Below are 20719 nucleotides of genomic sequence, written 5' to 3'. Positions count from 1 at the left end.
GCTCGCTCCCCACCTTATTGGGAAATTATGGGTTCGACAGTCTTGGACCTGACAAGAATGCAAATCGTTGGGTGCAACAAATCGTCCTCCATAAAAATGTGCAATGGGTACCATAAGAGGTAACAAGTAAATGACGCATCTTTTGTAAAGGAAGTTTGTTATCTCAGTAGGCCTTTTCAGCGCAATCCATATATTGTCTTCCAATATAACTTCTAAGATGCAAAATAAAAGTAATCGTGATTAATTTTCCAATGTAATCGTGATCGTAATCACTACTTCCTGATTTTGCTGTAATCGTAATCGTAATCGTAATCGCGTCACAGACATGGGGTGATTACTTCATGAATGTAATCGATTGCGATTACGATTACTTCTGAATGACGCGATTACGATTACGATTACAGCAAAATCAGGAAGTATAGCCGATTACGATAACGATTAGATTGGAAAAGTAATCACGATTACCCACGATTACATTTATTTTGCATCTTAGAAGCTATGTTGGAAGACAATATATGGATTGCGCTGAAAAGGCCTAATGAGATAATAAACTCCCATTAAAAAAGATGCGTCATTTGTTTGTTACGTCATAATGTATCCATTTCCCATTTTCATAGAGGTCAATTTATCGCGCCCAACGATTTGCATTCTTGCCAGGGCAATAACTGCCGCACCCCAAATTTCCCAATAGGGTGGAGAGCGAGCTCGAAGGGGACTCAAAAAGTATTTCGTAAACCAACATAAGTTAGAGTATTTTCGAGAGATCTAATTAACTTGAAAATCCTCTCTAGATCAATGATTGCCAACCGCGGGTCCGAGAGCCGCATGTGGCTCTCAGCTAGCCAACTGGCGGATCCCCTTGACGTTGGAAAATCCAAGAAAAATATTAAAAAATCAATCTATTACAAAAAAAATTATATTCAAAAATTTCACTTGCTTTGCTTGGAATCTGGAGTTTATAATTTAGGGTGAAGACCAATTGCTTTGGTGTCGAGTAGCGATTCTCTACTCAGCAACGATTTCGTTACTCAACTCACGTCAAAAAGTATGCTCACACTCAAATGCGTCTGGATCGGCACTCAAATTTAAGTCTGCTCATCACCAGACTTAATTAAGTGCAGGCTGTGTTACAACACGTTTTACAACGCTATCTGACCAGCAAACCAATGAATTATTTGACTTGATTGTTCAACGGCCGCATTGAATGAATGCTTTTTAACCATGATAAAAATGTTTTTAAGTCATATTGTATAGTTAATGTGGCCACTGACCCTAGTACTTTACAACTTGAGTTGCTAGACATGCAGTCAGATATAAAGACGTGACAATTTGTTTATGCGTCTCACGGAAGTTTTTATTTTGGTCTGCTACGTTTGAGCCACTACAATATCTTTTGATGATATAACAATCCGAAGATCACGAATTAAGAATATACACTAAAGTAATTATAACAAGAAACCAGTGGAAACCAGCTCTACAGGTAGGTAATTGTGTGGCGAGATAGCGCAGTGGTATAATACACGGCTGCAACACCAACGGGTTGCGGGTTCGAGTCTGAACGACGCAGACTTCGGAATTCCTACCAAAGTGTTGGAGGTTTATCTAGGCTCCTCCTCGCCGCCTCGTCCACGTAAGCGGTGTCTTACAAAAAGCTTAGAAGTGGGCCGTGCTACAAGTCGGCAGATACGGAATCGAAAATGCATGAAATCGGCCTATGGTGTAAATGTCTGTGGTAGTCGACAAACACCATAATTACCTCAAACAAATAAACTCTACAGGTATATCTGACCATCGCGGGCTGAGAGAGGGTTAAAAATTAATAGTAATATATTGCAATTACTAAATTTCTTGACGAAATTCAATCTTCAACTTGAGATTACCGCCCTACGGGGGCCAAAGACCAACGTTTGGACTGGGAGATGAATTGCTGTTTTGGTCCTGGTACCAGCTACAACCCGCGCTAACATGATAGATAAACCCATGGCCATGGCGGCAGGTCCCAATGTTGAATAAATAATTTTGAAATTACGATAGGCGCCCGTTTCAAGTAGAGTCATATGAGAATATGACGAAGCGAACATAAAATTCTGCCTTCAACTTAATACCCGGTACAGATATTGCAATGATAGCTGCCGTTACGAGAAATGGCAAAACGGCTCGCTTATGATATATATGTATCACCAGCTGTTGATTTTTAGTGCTTCGTTGTGGAAACCGCAATGTTTTATTTGGCGAGTACAAAATTTCAAATCTTTGTCCGGTGTACTGGTACGTACGTATACTGGATAGGCCTACTGCCCGCCAAGCAGCAACGGTCAAACTGCGTTTAACTAAGCATAAGCATAGCCAAACATCAACACATAAGTTACAATTTTAAACTATGGGCAGAGCGGAGATAAATTTTACTGCTGCGAGGTAGTGGCGTGTGGAACGCGTTGATAACCTGATATACAGCACGGCGGGTGTTCTTACAATCAGACTAATGGACGATATAGGTACATCGAATATCTATTTACTGTGGATACTTCTTACACAATGACGATCAAAGCTAGAGGCTGCTTCTGACGTAATATTGAGCAGTGGCGTTCAAAAATCAGGCGTTTGTGCTGTCACGAACCTGAAATAACATCTTTTCCTTGTTCACGAATGTTCAGTTTATGTCATTGTCCTTGTACAAATAAAAAGTAATCGTTCTTTCACAGAGAAATCGATTAGATATGGGAAGTAGTCGATTACGATTACGATTACTTCGGAATTTTGTCGAATGTAATCGATTGCGATTACGATTACTTCAAAATGCTGTAATCGTCGTAATCGATTACGATTGCTAATCACGATTACCCCATGTCTGCTTGTGAATACCATTCCACTGATTCAGACGCATGACAATTCAGACAAAAATATATGCTCACATATCAGCTTTGATTCTAATGTAAATAACGTGTCCGAGTCGGCCATGAATCGGTGTACGTGGCACGCTCGATCATGCTCGTAGGATATTGCACACGGTTATGCATCGTGAGCTGACAGGCTGATTCAAAAATGTGGTTTGGCGAACCACAATCCGCAGCGACCACAAACGGATGAACGCCAGTATTGACATTTCCATCAGTGAATATTGCTTTTCATTGTGACCGAAATGCGTTGACTTGCATGCGTTGGGATTGCAGGGATTAAGAACCAGCTATCCAACATGAAAAGAATTCCTATCGTGCCCAATTAATTGCAGAGAAGGCAACTAATATTGGACTCTGTGGCACATATGATGCCAGATACGGCGAGAACTACAAAAATTTGAATGCAGAGTGAGTGCATTAATATATGAGTTTGTGTAATATCAATCTAGGCCAGGGGTCACCGACCTTTTTTTCAGCCAAGGGCTACTTTTGGGTACTGATTGAAGCGACGGGCTACCGATTACTCCCGCCGTTTACCCGTACCAGACGGAATTTCTGCTTTGATATTCATAGCACTGGGCAGGAATCGCATAGCGGTAGGACTTCTAAGAGATTCTTTCAAATCAAAACATCTCATTTCAACTAGCTAGCCACTAAGACTTTTTAAGAAATCACGAATTACTTCGCACCATGTTTGGTAAAATTATATAACAACTGTAAGCTGAAATTTTAAAATAAATCATGTCACACATTCGACTGGAGTGGCGGGATAGCGCAGTGGTATAATCCGCGGCTGCAACACCAATGGGTGCGGGTTCGAGTCCGACCGAGGTCGACTTCAGAATTCCGATACCTAAGTGTTGGAGGTCTACCTAGCCTCCTCCTCGCCACCTCATCCGCGTAAGCGGTGTCTTACAAAAAGCCTAGACCTGGGCCGTGCAGTTACGGAAAATAATGGACAATATCGGCTTGGTGTAAATGATCATAGTAGTCGAGAAACACCTTAAATACCACAAAACAAAGAAACGTTCGACTGGACATCGTGTTTTCTGTTTCTGTACAAGTCAGTGAGAGGCCTGGCTTTGCATGCTGTCAACTAGTGCGCTGTACTCTGGTATGTAACTTTGCACTGCAACTCTGAGTGAGTGCATGTTCCAGATGTGCATTGTGCATTAGTGAGGCGTGTTCGTTTTCTTTTTGATGAAGGTCATGTCCGCGAAGGCCGATTCACAACGATAAGTTGAACCAAACGCGCTTGCAACCTTCACAGTCAAATAGGCACCAAAAGTTTGCTGCAGCCTTGTGGGCTTTGAGGTGGAGGCGATTTTGCAGTAGTACAATTTCAATCTCTAACTGTTCAGCATCCAGACATGACAGATTTCACTATACCTGACAGCAGCATCGATTACAGAAAGTTAGAAACATGGTAGGCCTACTATAAATTGAGTTGAGTGTAAGGGAGACAAGCATTGTCAAAAGATGCAATACGTAATGAGCATACTGCATCTGCTAGTACTTCACCGCTATCTGCTACCCGATAGTAATGTTGTTTACTACTTTGGCATTGTCCAGGACGTCGAGCTACCATAACGGAACCCCCTACCATTTCAAGAAGACCGTGGATGGCATGCCGTCATATCGCCTGTATGGGCAATACGCCGTATTCATGCCGTATACTATACATGTTGGTATATTACTAATTGTAGTTGAGGATATTTGATATCATCATTTTAAGTGTTTATATGTGTATGTATTGTCATTTCTAAGTCACATGTTATGGTGTGATTTAAACAAGAATAGCTAAATCCCTCAATTAATATATAAGCTCACTGGTGATAATCTGACGAATATTGGCAAATGCTGCTATTCGATCTATTTTTAGAGCATGCTCTCGGGCCACTCATCTGGTCCTCGTGGGCTACCTGGTGCCCGCGGGCACCAGGTTGGTGACCCCTGATCTAGGCCAAGCCATATTATCGCTTATATCTTTACATATGCAAACTTAGATAAATACATTTACAGAATCACCACCGTCCCTGAGTATTCCCAGCTCGAGTTAGTTTCATGAAAATTACTTTAGATTTATATAATAGCGGGTAGTGCGATATATTTCTAATATTTTCTGTATTACCTTTGACCACGTATGTATTTGTATCCTTTTCTGAAGCATCACATTCTGAAGTAGCATCTAAAAATGAAATATGAGCGAATAATAATAAAGAAATAACATTCTAACATACCTGACTCCATTCTCCATTCCATTCTATATGCCTGCGGTAAGTCCCTGAAAATGTAAAAGAATTGAAAACATTTCCAACATCGTGATGGTCACCAAGGAATACGAAATGGACTATTATGATTTTGACGGGATTTATCGAAACACCTCAGCCATATGATGTTTTTGAGAACATCTAATGGTGGAACTGGGAAGGTTAACGTGTGAATAACATCCTTTTAATTAGAAAAGATGTGACACCAGATGTGATTCTAATCTAGGGTTACCATATTTTTGTAACCCGAATTCCGGATGCTCTTTAGCGCCCACTAGTGGATTTCAAAATGAGGTATGAGCACATTGATGGATATGACGTCACACAAGCAATGCTTTGTCTATCGACTAGAGGTGGTCACGATCCGATTCAGTAGTATGTGGTTGCGTGTCGTAAGTTGTAACCAGGGCCGAAGCCACATTTTCAGCCCCCTTCCGTCCAAATAAACATTGATCTTGAGCCCAAAGTAGGGTAATCGATGCAGCTTCTGAGTGCTTACTATATGCATCTGGTTTCTATATGCATCTGGTCGTTAAAAGATTTGAATGAATTAAGTCAATAATATTGGTTCTTCCATATATTACTATATAATTTGATCCTCTCTCCGCCCACTTGATCAGAGTTTGCGGTAGAGTTGGTGGAAGATGATGACTTCGAAAATGCAAGGAGCGTAATTGTACAATGTAGGCCTACATCGTTAGGTCATGTCCAAACGCCCTAAACCGACTTTATGAATATACCGTTATCTTGTGATTACAATTACCATTAGACTTATTTCTGTAACTGAATGTTATTTTTATTCATTTATTTTTGATCGCAGCTTTTGCGAGGGTGGTAGTCCCCATATTAAAACCAATATGTGTGATACTAAATCGCGCGCAGCGCGAAGAAAAATTTCATGTAGCATCAATCTGCCCGAAAATAATATTGTTTATGTTGATTTAGGAAAAAATTATGAGCTTACTTCAAAATTCCGGACATTTAGGCATATTTTAGAAATTCCTCCAGGACGCAGTATTAAAGGTGAAATTCCGGACATGTCTGGGAAATTCCGGACGTATGGCAACCCTATTCTAATCTAACTATATAGCATGTGTGGTTTGGCCGGTAAGGACTCGATATCCATGGCACGATTAATCTCGTTTTTCGACTGTTGAACACGGTTATGTAGCGTGGGCTGTCCGACTGATTTAAAAATATGTTGTTTGGTCTCTACAAATGACAGTCACCACAAACGCACGTCAATATTGTTATTAGTCTTCAGTTGATATCACAGAACCACCCTACTCTAACAAAGTCGAAACATGGCGGTTTTCTTTCATTTGCACTTCCTTGGGACCAATGTTCCCTCTAATTTTTCAAGAGTCTGTAACTCAGACCTGGGCAAAGTGCGGCCCGTGGGCCAAATGCGGCCCGCGAAGCTTTTCTGTGCGGCCCGCGAAAGGTTGATGGAAATTCAAAACATAAAACTTGCTTTTTGAATAACTAAAACCATAGGCTGAGAGGCTCTATCAACTGAACAGGAAATTCGTTTACTTTGAAGCCTCTGTTCATTAATACGCCACGATTAAACGCTGCCTACGTACCTGGCATGTGTAATCCAGATTCAAAATAAAGGCAATGTGGCAAAGTGTGAGTAGCAATTAAAGTCACAAGATATCACTCTTTCCATATAGTTTGGTTCAAACCATCTTTGTTGCCATTGTAACATTGCACATAATACGGTATGTGTTTCAAGTTGTTACGTGATACGTTTCCAAATTCTTAATCCGTAAAACAAGTCAACCAGTGTTCGCGATCACTATATGACTCATCATATCTATCACCCATAATGGATGAAAGGGCATGTCTAAAAAAGAAAGCCGAAAACTGAAATTTTAAGGTTTCGAGCATTAAATATTTGTATACTGGAGTCAGGGTAATCCCGTCATTTTAGTTTTTGCCAAGCATGTCGCCGAGATTTAGGATTTTAATTAAAGTCGGGGTTATGACCAAGGTCGAGGGGGGCAGGGGGGCGAATTTCAGAAAAACTACAAGCTTCGCCCAACATCAAAGCTATTTATGCAGTAAACTGCTCGGAATGCAGCGACCAAGACAGTAAGCTTTGTACTATCGCATATACATTTCAGTGCAGTGGTTCTCGAGCTGCGGGCGTGAAAGCATCTGAAGGGGGCGCAGAATCCAGAGTTTATTGAGAAAATATTTCGCGATCCGCGTGATTTACCCCCAGCTAATAGTTGTTGCTTTGTGTATTGTCCGAGTTTGATATTTCTGAATTCTCTCGTCAACAGCCATAACCTTCCATGCCATCAAACTCCGCTGGGATTGCTAGCATTATGGCGTGTAATTTTTCACTATCATAAAAGGATCAGGCATGCTTAAAAAAGTTCGAGAAACACTGTTTCAGAGCCTTAAAAAGTACTTGGGTGGGGGTTTAAAGATATTGAAAAGATGTATCATTTTTAACATTGTTTCGAATCATGACGGCAAATAGATTATTTTTTATTTATCGTCAGTTTCTCATTACTTAACAGCATCAACAACTTTTGAACAACAGATTTTGAAAAACATTTATTAACATAATTAAAAGACGCTGAGAATAAAGCTGGAATTTTTCACTCGGCCCGCCAACGTATCTTCAACTTCTCATTTGGCCCGCGGAGGAAAATAATTGCCCACCCGTGCTGTAACTCATTGCGTGGTTCCCTGGACAACAGTGCGTAATGAATACAAAAAAGAAAGTCATCGCTTCAGAATTTTTTGATTTTATGTGCGCAGACGCCGTGACAGCACTGCGCAGTTGCGCACGTGTGCAGCTCAGAGGGAACATTGCTTGGGACCAGTCCAGCTCTCTGAATGTATTTTAACACTAGAACTACCGGAACTTCGACCTACCTAGAGGTACCTTGTGGCTTTTTTGACGCATGTTGAATTTTCTTTGATTAAATGCATTTACCGGAGCAAAAAATCAGCACAAATCTCAATAAACGGCATCAGAAACCATTGTTTATTGCGCTCACAGCTACTTGCAATATTTTACATACACCTTAGGTCAACACTTACAAAACAAATCGCCGTTTTTTGGTGTAACATATAAGTGTTGCTCTGGTGCGCATTTGGTATTTGAGCACGTTCTTTAAAAATTTAGAGTAGGTTCCAGATCCGCTTTAGCCACATCATCATTGTTAGTTATTGCTGACATATCATCAAGCTTATCAGATAAGATTTGCATAATGCAATTTCGCAACTAATCCTCGATTTGCATATTTTTATAGTGTGGGCATTTTGGCAAGTAGTAGATCATTCACATTCTAAGAAAACATGCAGGGGCCATCGTCGACTTGTTGGAACCCCCATGGAATACTGCCCCTCATAGACTACTCCTTGTCGCTTCGACATCTTCCTGTCTTTTCATTGTATCGCATTTTTGTGGTGTATTGAACTGATAAAATTGCTAATAAACCAATGATGATGATGATGATGATGCAACCTGACCAATAATATCCCCCTGGTTTCGTTTCGTTATAACATTTAACCGTCACTGGTTTCTTGTTTGTGTTGTTTCTGAAGGAAACAGTTACCTCCGGTTGGAGTGAACTCAATATATATGTGTACAACTTCGATCTCTACACTGGCATCTCGCCGTTACGCTTATCAATAAGATGATAGCTTTGAAAAGTGTGGCTTCATGAAGCTGCCTGTGTTCCTTCTGGTCCTGGGTAGCTTCAAGCAACTTTTGACAATAGTGTCAACTGGGACTTCGTTTGCTTCTCCAAGCGTATACAGCCATATTCATGTAACATTGTTTCGAGATGGATTACATCAGACTTTTCACATTACTATGCTTGGCAAATGTATAGATTATGGAAGAGGTGTCCTGTCCTATCCTTGCTCAAATATGAGACGCCCTTGTACTGATAGGCCTTACTTGGTAGCAGCAGCGTCCACCATCTGACATTTTACTCCAATTATTTGCTGGCATTTCGACCATGTAATGAACGAAAATAATATTATCTTTATCGAGTCCGCAACTTTTTTTTTACTCCTTATGTCAATAGAAAGCTCATGACTTCCATAAACCTGTTCTCCGAGAGAGCCTGACTAAACATAATGCACCCATGCCCTCCGTCCTCATATTCATTCAATTCACTAGATTCAGCTCACTCTCCCCCGAAGATCCATCTTGTAGACGAGAGCAAAGGCCCTTTGCCCTTGTACAACCCTACTGTATTAGTATGGGCAATACAGATGTCGGCTTGATCTACTATGGTACATTTCAAATGTCATGTCCTGTAACACGCTGAGCTTTAGAAATATAATATTACAGAGCTTTGGTGACTCGGAACGAGGAAGATCCAGGGCCTTCTATTGCAAGGGATGTTGTTGTTAACACAGTTAGACCGAGTCGATATTACCAAAGTTCTGTTGTTACAAACGGCTTTTCTGCGTTTATCAGATACATAACCACTTTCAAGAATATGAAACTGCGATGACTGAAGGTAGAAAAACTGTAATGCGTCAAAAAAGCCACTCGGTAGTTCTTGGTAGTTCTGTGTATAACTTTTTTATTTGTACTGGATGAGTGATGAAAATCATAGGTAAGGTCGCCTACATAAAAGTAATAAAAGTCAAGACGTTTCAGCCAAACAGCGTAAGATTTGACTGAATGCCAGCTCTTCAAAAATGAAAATGCGTCAAAAAAGCCACTTGATCGTTTTAGTGTTAAAGCCTGCGAAATTTTTGTAAATAAAAAGCATTGTGCGATCTGGGAATTTTACATTTAGGAAGCTGTAAAGGATAAGTAGTTACGGAAAGCAATGGCCTTGCAGTAAAGGGTAGCCAGGCAGTAGCTTATAACGTACCGCAAGCGTTGTGCATGCTGGTGACGCGATGCTTCTCTGGGGGAACTCTAAGCTACGAACCGAAACGGATTTTAGATGTACAGTCTTCTTTTTGTCAACGATAGTATACTGAATATACGTCATGAAGAAAGGATCAAAAATACATCACCGCGAACTAGTATACAAGGACCTATTTTTTATAAAGGATGGAAAATGCCTCACTATATCGCAGTGCTTTCCAACCAGTCAGAGAACTCTACGCACTTTTTTTTTGAAAAAAATTCATCCGCACAGACCAACCCAAATTTATTACGAATTTAACATGAATAGAATTGACACTTATGCATTCCAATTTCTGGCTACCGATATTTCAATTACTAGCCTGTTGCTGAATATCGCTGGCAATTTCAGGTATACAACTTATTTTTCCAAAGCTGCCCGCCCTAGGCCCAGTGGTGGCTTGTAGGGGAGGCGAGGTAGCCGGTAGCCTAGGGCCCCCTGGCTGATTTACACAATTTCAAGGGGCTCCTACCCGATTTACGCGCTTCTTAAAAAAAACTATTATCAAATTTACGCGATCTTTGCAACTATTACCATTTTCTGAATAACCGCGGAAATCCGGGGATCCATAAAAAATATGATACGATAATGTAAGGGGGGGGGGGGGAGCAATGACCAATTCTCATTTATTTTAAGTTATCATTTTGCGAATAACTATGAAAATGCATGTACCCATGTAGAATATGGTACCGTGGACAGTTGCCGATAATCAAATTTAAGCACCCGTCAAAAGAGCTTACTTTGATTTTATGAGGGGGCCTCCTACATTTACACGAATGTAATTATCATTTTGCTAATAACCGTGAGAATTCATTTACCCGTGTCGAATATTGTAACGTAAACACTTGTCGATCATTAAATTTCTGCACCCGTTAAAAGAGAATACTTTGATTTTACGAGGGGGCCCCCTCCTACATCTACTCGATTTTTAGTTATCATTTTGCGAATAACCGTAAAAATATGTGTAGGCCCACCCATGTACAATATGGTACCAAAAACAGTGGTTGATCATTATATTTCTGCACCTGTTTAAGAGCTTACTTCGATTTTATGAGGGTCCCCCTTCTACATTTACGCAAATTTCTGTTATAATTTTGCGAATAATCGTTGAAATTCATGTGTCGGATATGGTACCGTAACTGGTTGTCGGTCATTGAATTTTTGCACCTGTTAAAAAAGCTTACTTTTATTTTATGAGAGTCTTTCTCCGTTTATGTGATTTTTAGTCATCATTTTGCGAATAACCCTGTCGTTTTTGTCAAGTTTAAAATTTTCATCAGCGGTGTCATATCAAATCTATTGCAACATAGAATGCTGAGAAATGAGTTTTTATTTATTATATACTTGCACAGTTGTGACAGCAATGTATATTGTAAGCAGAAGTAGGCGTATTGAGTAATGTTTAGTTCCTATTGAAACTAGCGTTCGCACTGTTTTGTGTAGACAGAGTTGCGCTAACAATATTTAAATTTGACGCGGTGTATTATAAGCCTGCTGGTTCTGACCCCGGACCTCATTTTATTATCAGTTTCAAAAGCTTCATATTCTATCTTTTGACGAGGTGATCTGGCTAAGCTGTTTTATTACCGGTACCATCGCAAGCATTCAATGTGTTATTGTGTTAGCTGTTAGGAATGAATCAAATTTCTTTCGCTGTTGACATAGAATATGGTCCATAAGTTAATCCTTGTTGAGTGATCCGGTAATAATTCTTCATGAGCATAAACCCCTCTTAGTTGAGGTATCTTGTCAAAGAAGGGAAGTCATTATTGTTTGTTGTTCTTGTTGTTTTGGGTATTTATGAAACGTGATGTCTCAGCTACCTTGGTAAGTCTACACCAAGTCAATATCATTTTGTACCCGTATGATAGTTTTCATTTAGTTGCTCTTTTTTATTTTTGCTGTCATATTTGCTATCATAATTTTGATTACTACTTTTTTAAGTTCCAAATGCATCAATTCAATTTCCGGTCATAGTAGTTCCTTTATTCATTGGAAGTTTCAATTCTATCTAGGCCTATGTATTATATCAACTGCATTGTTTGGTCACCTTAGTGATCGATTTGCTCTCGGTCCTCATTCAGGGTTGTAACCAAGTCACAAGGTTCCGAGTCAAAAGTCAGTCTTACTTATGTATTTTGGCCTGAGCCAAGTCGAGTCACCAAAATATCCCGACTCAAGTCATTGTAGTCCTATCATCATTTCCTTCAAAAAGTATAAACTTTTGCATTAGGAGTTTTCATTGCAACTGTATTTGTGATTACTTTCACACATGAAAATCTCATCTTGAACTTGAATGACACCTAGTTGCCTGTTATAAATGGATTTAGTGGGTGGTTTTAGGCTTAATAATTACATCAACACAGTATCAGTATGACGGAGTCCGAGTTTGAGTGTCAGGGTCTGGAGGTCTTGGGGTCTGGGGGGGGGAACCCCCATAAGCCGCGTTTTTATAGATAGGGCCACCCCGGAAGTTTCGCCTAGTGTTAGAAGTTTCGCTCTTTTTACTGTGTCAACTCAATTTAATGGTCAAATTACCAAAACCTGCTGATAAAAACATGTTTCAGTTTAGAGATGTTTTGTTGGAGTTTGGAAAAATATTATATGCAATAATGTATTTTCGCCTGTGACATACATAATCTTTATTCCAAAATAACTTCAAGATAAGCTACTGTATAGAAATGAATGGGATGAACGAATAAAAATCTGTTTCTCAATTTTGGTGCCATATATGTTGCGATCACACCCAAAAATGTCGTTGGAACCGTTCTTTCTGGAAATGGGTAGTCGGCACTCGTTCACATCAAATCGACCGCGTGAATTTTCAGCACAAGACCGTGTATTTCAAGAAATGCAGCTGAAGAATTCGCTTTGAAATATGAAAAGTTTTTCCAAGTGCTGCATAACAAGTATTTTCAAGAAAAGTCATTGGGTTGCTGTTAATCACCAGTTTGCAGTTAATATTTTCACAATACGATAATTGAGCTATATTTGAACTATACCATAGTGTGTGTGGGGGGGAGGGAGGAGGTAATCCGTCATGACTCAAAGGGGTCCACAAAGACAAAAAGGTTGAGAGCCACTGATATATAGTAATCCTGTGGGGGTGTTCTGCTTATACAGTTAGAAACTTTTATACGCAAGGTATATTTAAGAAAAACAGCGATGACTCGGAACACCACAAGGTCTATCCGGGGTGCGAAATTCCTGGTAGCCAATTTAACATGAGTAGGTTATCTGTCGTCCAGATAGGTCATAACGACTGTAAGCTGGAATGCAGCCGTATGCTATACATTTCTTCGAAATGCGTCGTGAATAGCAAAAAGGTGGAACACCCCTGGATAAGGCTTACTATACGGAATTGGTGTATTATGTTGCCAGGGGTGGAGTTATGACTAAACGTTAAAAGGGTGTACCAACACGAACATGGTTGAAGAGCACTACTCTATCGCATTAGCATTAAGTGTTACAGACCACTACGTATGGGATACATCATAATGTTATAATCGAATCACCAATAAGCGACTTACTATGTGCGACTCGGCAGTAAGTTCCAATAGTTTTCAATTCTTGTTTAATATTGAAGAACTGTAAATTTAACAGCATATAAAACCGGATGCCTGTAAAAGAAAATACTATACATCTGGTGGAGTTAACGAGTCAGATCCGGCGAGTTTGACCGCAATACCGTGCTACCAAAAAGAGCCACAGCCCACCTATATAAATACAAAATTAACACCGTATCCCCCCACTTTTACTGAAACAACTAATTAGCCAGATTTCGTAATTTAATTGGACAGTTTTTGCGAAGTAAAATAAAAAAGAACCTAACTAGACAGCAAACACTGAATATTCCTCTCTGTGTTGCAATTTGAACAAACGGAGCAACGTGAGTCATGTGCGATATCAAACAATGTAGTGATGCGACAATCCTGTATTTTACAGTTTAGCGTTTATGTAACCAAGGGTCCCCGCGTCGATCGCCGCCTCATTCGAATTTTCCGATTTGGACGCGCAGGATTCCGTATCAGAATTTGTTCATCGGCGTCTTTTATTCATCCATAGAAAAGTTGAATTATCCATAAACAGTAATTCGTCCGACCTGAGCTGGAATTTCGTGAACAATGCCACTCATCTCTACCATAGGCGTGGTGAAATATATAAAATATACAATCGCGTATAGCTATTTGTTTTAGTATCCATTTTCGCTCACGATTTGTCTGCTGCGAACATGATTTGTTGGATGTCATTTTAAATATATGATTACGGGTGGCAAACGCAAAAAAATGTATTTGGTGAAAGTAATTTCAGACTAGGCTATGTTAGATGAGTCTGCTCCGTAATTGATTGGTACTCTTTTCAGCAAAAATACGCATGAATAGGGTACTTGTGCTGTATAGTGGCATTGCGGCACCAAACATTGGCAAGTAATGTGACTCGACTTTTATAATAAGTTAATAAGATATGGTGACGTGGTCGTATCTGGCGGATTCCGCGTAGCATTCAATTAATACCGCAGAAACCATACATATTAATTCAGATTCTGAGATTATTGCTGATACCAACATAGGCCTACGATATACGTACAGTAATTCCAGGACCTAGGTTAATTTATTCATATCCGCAGCAATTGCGAGACCTGGTTCGTATTGCTACAGCCATAACCGCTGAAACCATTGTGATATAATCTACAGAGTAGCGCTGAAACAGTTATATGGGATCATCGTAGAAATGAGAGACAAGGCCATCGAGCTGTCAGTATGAATACATCTTGTAATATAACAGAATCAAATTCACAATGAACATGAGTTGAATAATGTGTGGCAACACTTTGAACTGCGCGAGCATTGGTAACAAGAACAGGAAATATCGATGTCAAGAAGGATATCAGAATCTGAAATATACATTGTACGCAGCAGTTGACCATTACACTTGTTCTGGCGAATATCTTGCATGCATCGCATAATTACTGCAATAATTGTAATCAACTTTCTACTGCTAATTCTACTGCCACAATTAACAGCAACTCATACAACAATGAAATGAACCTGTAATTGAATTTCGTCAGTGCTAACTGCTACGTGCACAGTAAGTGCCGCAATATCACTAACACAGCATGGAATAGTTTTTCGTTTTTTTGCCGAAGAGTATCAACCACTCACTCACGCAAGAAACTCATCTGACATGGTCATTGTTCACGTCTGTTTTGGATGACGCCTTCCATTTATTTATCTTGATTTCAGTCATCATTTGTAATCAAGCCTTTTCAGATGGGCTGTTCTTACCGCTATATAAAGCGTCTGAGAACCACCATGAGTGGTTATTTACTTTGACGCAAAATTGATTGCAAATCTTACTCGTCTTCTGATGTTAGTCCCTTGACTTACTAACGTCCCTTACTTTCGCCCTACGTTATTTCGTTCGTCGGTCGCATGTTGCTGTTGTTGTTGCTATACCACATGCCTGCTATGTTCATCAAGATGTATATGTTGCTGTTGCTGTACCACGTGCCTGCTATCTTCATCAAGTTGTATGTTGCTGTTGCTACACTATTTTCATTCGAATCCGACTTGAGCGTACTATTATGTTATTAAAGTCATGGAATACGAGTACGAATTACAACGATTAGCATCCGTAGATAACCCATTAGACAGGCTTCTGCGCCTATACTCGGCAGCGCAGAATTCAGACTGTCGCGCAGAAGCAACGTCTCCAATTATTTACGACGCAATATTTCAGTAATTTTACAATCCTGCCGAAGATTTACTTATAATAAGAACTTCTCGATAAAAGCAAAGATGCTGAAGAAAATGACATGCAAAAGACATCGGTCGGTCTACCCTGTTGTCCGACGATAAAATATGACTTGTAGTTCAACATACTCCTGAGACTCGTAGATTCAATGCTGCTGCAAAAGCTGGTTGTCATCGTATATTGGAACGTATATACTATATGCAGTTTATTTAACGTTCATCTCCTCATCAAATATATACCACGCAATTATTGTCATAATGTACGGACTTGGATACTAACGACATCTTCAACGTATATGGTTCTCATCTGAGCAAACGTTTACCGAACAAATATTGATCTGGCAACGAAAACTCCAGTACAGTGCTGCGATGATGGTACAAACGAGTCATAAAATCAGTCCGACTGCTACATCATTCTCAACAAACACACACGCGGCCGGAGTACGGATGCAGGAGGAAAACTGTTAGCAAGCATGCACGGTTTTGAAGGAATTTTAGTAACATGAGAAATGCTAATATGATTTAGCAGTTGTGTCCAGGTCACGGTAAGCACAAACTACTAAAGTTATATCAGGTATAGCATTCATTGTCATTCAAAGAGATGCTTGTGGGCTTGTGGCAAGGATTGTTGACTACAGACTTGCACCTCCGCGAACGACGTGCCACATATTTATATTAATGAGTTTAGTGCACATTGTACCATACCATTGCTCATTTGTGTTGCTTGCTGCCTTTTCCAAGTGGCTGTGGTGCACATTGGAATCCCCTGCTTTAAGTCGTTTTGACCAGGATTTCTCAACAGTCAGGCCTTGAATTTTCAATTGACCTGCTTCAAATCGACTGCCAAATATCCTCTGGTTAACCATGTCTCCTTATTGCATACGAGTAACACTACGTAACAGCATTTTTATTTTGCTCCGTTTCTGGAGCCAAATTACGGTTTATGAGGCGCTAAGTTGAAAAACCGAATTATTTTTTAGTATCATCGATATTTTTCAATTCATGACCATTGCTGTGTTTCCTGACTTAGTGATGCAACATGCCTAGTGCTTATGTGAAGTAGTGTTGACCAACTAGTTGTTGAATATTATTTAGTAAAATTTGTCAGGTAGTTCCACTGAAAGCCGACTTTTTTATGAATGTTTTGCGGATTCACAATTGTTCGGGACAATTCCTATTCCGATTCCTTTGATGGTGATTTGGGGAGGATGGGTTCCAGTGCAGCAATAGCATTCGGTTGAGACCGGTTTCATTGCATTTTAAGTTATGGCCACCAGCTATTACACTACTCTTACAAGTATCACACCTTGCTTTTCAATCGACCGATCATATCATGGTGCACGCTAAGTCTTCTTAAACAATTATTCCAGGTTCCACATATAATGACGCTAACCAACAGTGCATATAGTACCCGGTACTTGAATACAAGCGTAATACGGGAAGTTTCATAACACATTAGTATCCAACAGTTGGTATCCTGGTGAAGGCGTTTAGCTGTTGCGTTAGGTTGGGATAACTTGTCTGTCAAGCATCTGTGAAGAGTGCGAGGGACGCCTACTCTTAGGAAGCGCATGTTATAGCAGCCCCAAAGTACACCATTGAATTATTCACTTTCCGAACACCTGCGATCCGTGGAGAAAAATTGTTTGTACCGTGAAGAAGTGCCAAGTAGGCCTATTAATGACACGCGACCAGTAGGCCTACCATTGTTTTTTTAAATTTAGGTGTGAGCTAAGCTCACGTGGTGTTGGTATTAGACACCAAAATCGCTCAAAGATCTGTATGCCCCGAACTAGCACATGATTAGTTTTGACAAAGCAGTCAGTGAAAATTTCATATTTGAGAATTCCTCTCAACAGTGACAACCTACCATGCCATCAAACTATGCGTTGGGATTACCAACATTCTGGTTGCTCTTTATAATATTTTTTCATATGACGATGAACAGGGAAATAAATTTTTCACTGGATAATTGGCACAATGTATTCGTTTTTGAACTCTTGTCGTCTGACCCTGAACTGCAAATCTAGATTTTGGTCGCTACTTACCGACGCAAATTGTCCAGCAAGCGCGTTTGCTTTATCGGCGTTGTCTGTTAAATTAATGCCTTGGGACTTGATGCTATTTATGACGTTCCATGTGCGGGCCCCCATCATTGATCGTACTGTTCGCCAAACCTTTGTTAATTTAGAATTGCTATTCAGTGATAAGCAGAAATCTTCCCAGTGAGATTTTTTGGCAGCTTGAATTGTGTTTCTTGTTTCTTCACGCTGCTTCTTGAACGCGATCAGTGAATCAATATGAAGGGATAGTTCCATTTTCAGAAACGCCGCTCATTTGCGACGAACTGCTCTGGGGCAGGATTCGTTCCACCAAGGAACACAACTCTTACTGTGGGGTTTTGATACAGGAATGCATGCTCGTGCCGCTTGTATGATTGCCTGGACCGCATATTCAATAGTATTATCACCCCTTTGAAGTCCTGACATCAATTTGTGTCCACCAATTCGCCTATACCTGTCACAATCCGCTTTGCTGAATGACCATGAGCGAAAGTAATTTTCTGGTATAGCGATTGGGATATTGATCGCGTTGAATATGACAAAGTGATCGCTTCCTAGTAAGTGGTCTGTGACCGTGGTTTCTATTTTGAGTGCGATATCCTTTGATACAATGCATAAGTCTAACAGAGATGTGGCACCAAAATAAGACGCGATGTTGATGCGAGTGCCTGCCGTGACGTTGGTAATCACAAAATCATTGCTGTCGATCACTTCGTAAAGGTTCCGCCCGTATCTGTTTGTGCTGCTGCTACCCCATAATGGATGATGCGGATTAAAATCGCCTACAATAATTGCTTTCGAAGACAGAGAGTTCATGCATGCTTCTAGAGTGGCTTTAGAAAGTGATCGATTTGGTGGAGCGTAAATGTTCATGATGTTGACCCCTTCAACCTGGATAAGCTGTGCTTCTATCGGGTCCAATCCGGTCAGTTCAATTTCCTCGTATTGTACCCTTTCTTTGATAAATAAGCAGACCCCACCCCCATATATGTCTCGGTCTTTTCGAATGAGCTTATATCCCCGGATTTTCGGCTTGTAACGGGACACCAAGTGTGACTCTTGTAATGCTATTATCTGCGGCTCTTCCGCTAATTCTTCTAAAAAATGTTTCAGCTCATTGATCTTTCTATATATGCCGCGGCAACTCCATTGCATTATTGTGAAGAACGTCCTTTGTCCCTACCCGACTTTTTCATGACCTCTTGTACGTCTTTCGCGAGGAGTGGACCCCCACCCGCAGTCATATTCGTGGTATTCTCGATTGTTGGCTCGCTCGTTTGTTGACTGTTATGCGATTCCATACACTCTGAATTATCCATATTGCTTCCTCCACTAAAGGTCAGATCGATCGCACCTCCAATATTGACTTCAGGAGTGGTCATCATGGCATTGAGTTGGTTAACTTGGTTGCCGTTACTCTGATTGAATGCGTGATTATTTGTCACCGAGATACCAAGATTTCCCCCAGCTGATTTTTCTATGATTGCTTCAATGTCGATTCGTTTTTTTTCTATAAAGCTTGTTAGCGTGTTTTTCATGACTTCGGCAATGAAATTTAAAAAAAAACCGGAAATTGGGATAGTGATATGATCCCCTGTCTTCTGCACTCTTGAGCCTTGTTGCTGAGATACTCTCTGGCGATACTGGTTTTCATCTGGTAGGGCGTTTTTATTCGACACTTCTGGAGAAATGTCCGCAATTCTATACGAGGTAGCGTTCGGTTTCGGCAAAGGTGGGAATTCACTGAGAGGTGGCACTACCGGATCACTAGCTTCGTTTTGCAACGTATTCCGCGCAGTCCAATAGCCTGCCTTGGTGTTCGCCATTATTTTCGGAATCCTAATTTCCTGTTGATACCTTGGGAAACCAGTGTATGGAGCAGAGTGAGAATTGCCGCAATTAACGCAGTGGAAAACACTACTGTCAACCTTGTCATGGGTGTGGCGGTTTCCGCATTTAGAGCAACGCTGCGCGCTTCGACAATGCTTCGATTTATGACCGAAGCGATTGCAATTATAGCACCTATAGTGGGCGGTTGATTGTATAGGCGAGGCCTAAATCGTAGGAATCCTATCTTAACCACGGCTGGCAAGATTCTCGACGCGAAGCAAAAAAGCACTGATTTACCGGGTATAGTTTCTCCATCAGCGCGATAGGAGAATCTACTCGCGAACGTAACATGTTGGTTTGTCAACGAATGCAATATCTCCTCATCCGACATTTCTAGTGGCACGTTTGTAATAACTCCTTTCACTTCTACTGGTCTGGTATTGTATAATTCCGTTCGCACCTCTATCGGATTTGTGCTCGATCTGAGATCGGTGCATGACGGTAACTTCGAAACTTGGTCACTATTCGCACATTTTACACAGATATTTCCTAAGGGAAGAACTTTCACATCCTTGTAATTACCGCCAAGAACTGCGTAAAACGATTTATTTATAGTCAGCGGATTGTATTGCCGAGTGCGCTTTTTTACACCTTTTACAATCACTGACTCATCAATACCAAATCTTGTAGAATTCCCCGTCGCTACCTCCTTCGAGGAAGGCCCAGGAAGTTCTGAATCTGCGGACCGCTTCTGCGCCCCGCCACTACCTGACATAACTTGACTGTTTTATATCACACCAATATGCGATACAACTATTGTATACAGAGCTACAAAACGCTTCAGCTGATATAAGCCTACTGCTACGCGGCCGTCGACGTTGTTAGGTCGTGGTTCGGCAATCCTGGAGGCTGACCACTGACTTGTATTATTTAGAAGAAATTGCTGGTATTTCGCCTTATATGCTGACATGCTCGTTGGCTGTCGGATAACCGGCGTGGAACAAT

General features: G+C 40.6%; 2 protein-coding genes across 2 annotated transcripts in view; both read right to left on the bottom strand.

Annotated features, from left to right (window-relative positions):
- The window catches only part of LOC145458423 (uncharacterized), a 98825-nt gene extending 93742 nt beyond the window's left edge, over positions 1–5083 (bottom strand). Inside the window, exon 1 of the mRNA XM_080336790.1 lies at positions 5029–5083. The gene's annotated coding sequence lies outside the window, so the exon portion shown is untranslated. The remainder of the gene's footprint in view (positions 1–5028) is intronic.
- Positions 1–20719, bottom strand: part of LOC145458756 (rhodopsin-like) — a 321540-nt gene that overhangs the window by 264977 nt on the left and 35844 nt on the right. The gene's annotated exons all lie outside the window — the stretch shown is intronic.

Source organism: Botryllus schlosseri, chromosome 2 (assembly GCF_051294905.1).
Source record: "Botryllus schlosseri isolate E-star chromosome 2, Bs_hap1, whole genome shotgun sequence".
Taxonomy (NCBI): domain Eukaryota; kingdom Metazoa; phylum Chordata; class Ascidiacea; order Stolidobranchia; family Styelidae; genus Botryllus; species Botryllus schlosseri.
This window is presented reverse-complemented; position numbering and strand designations above follow the sequence as displayed.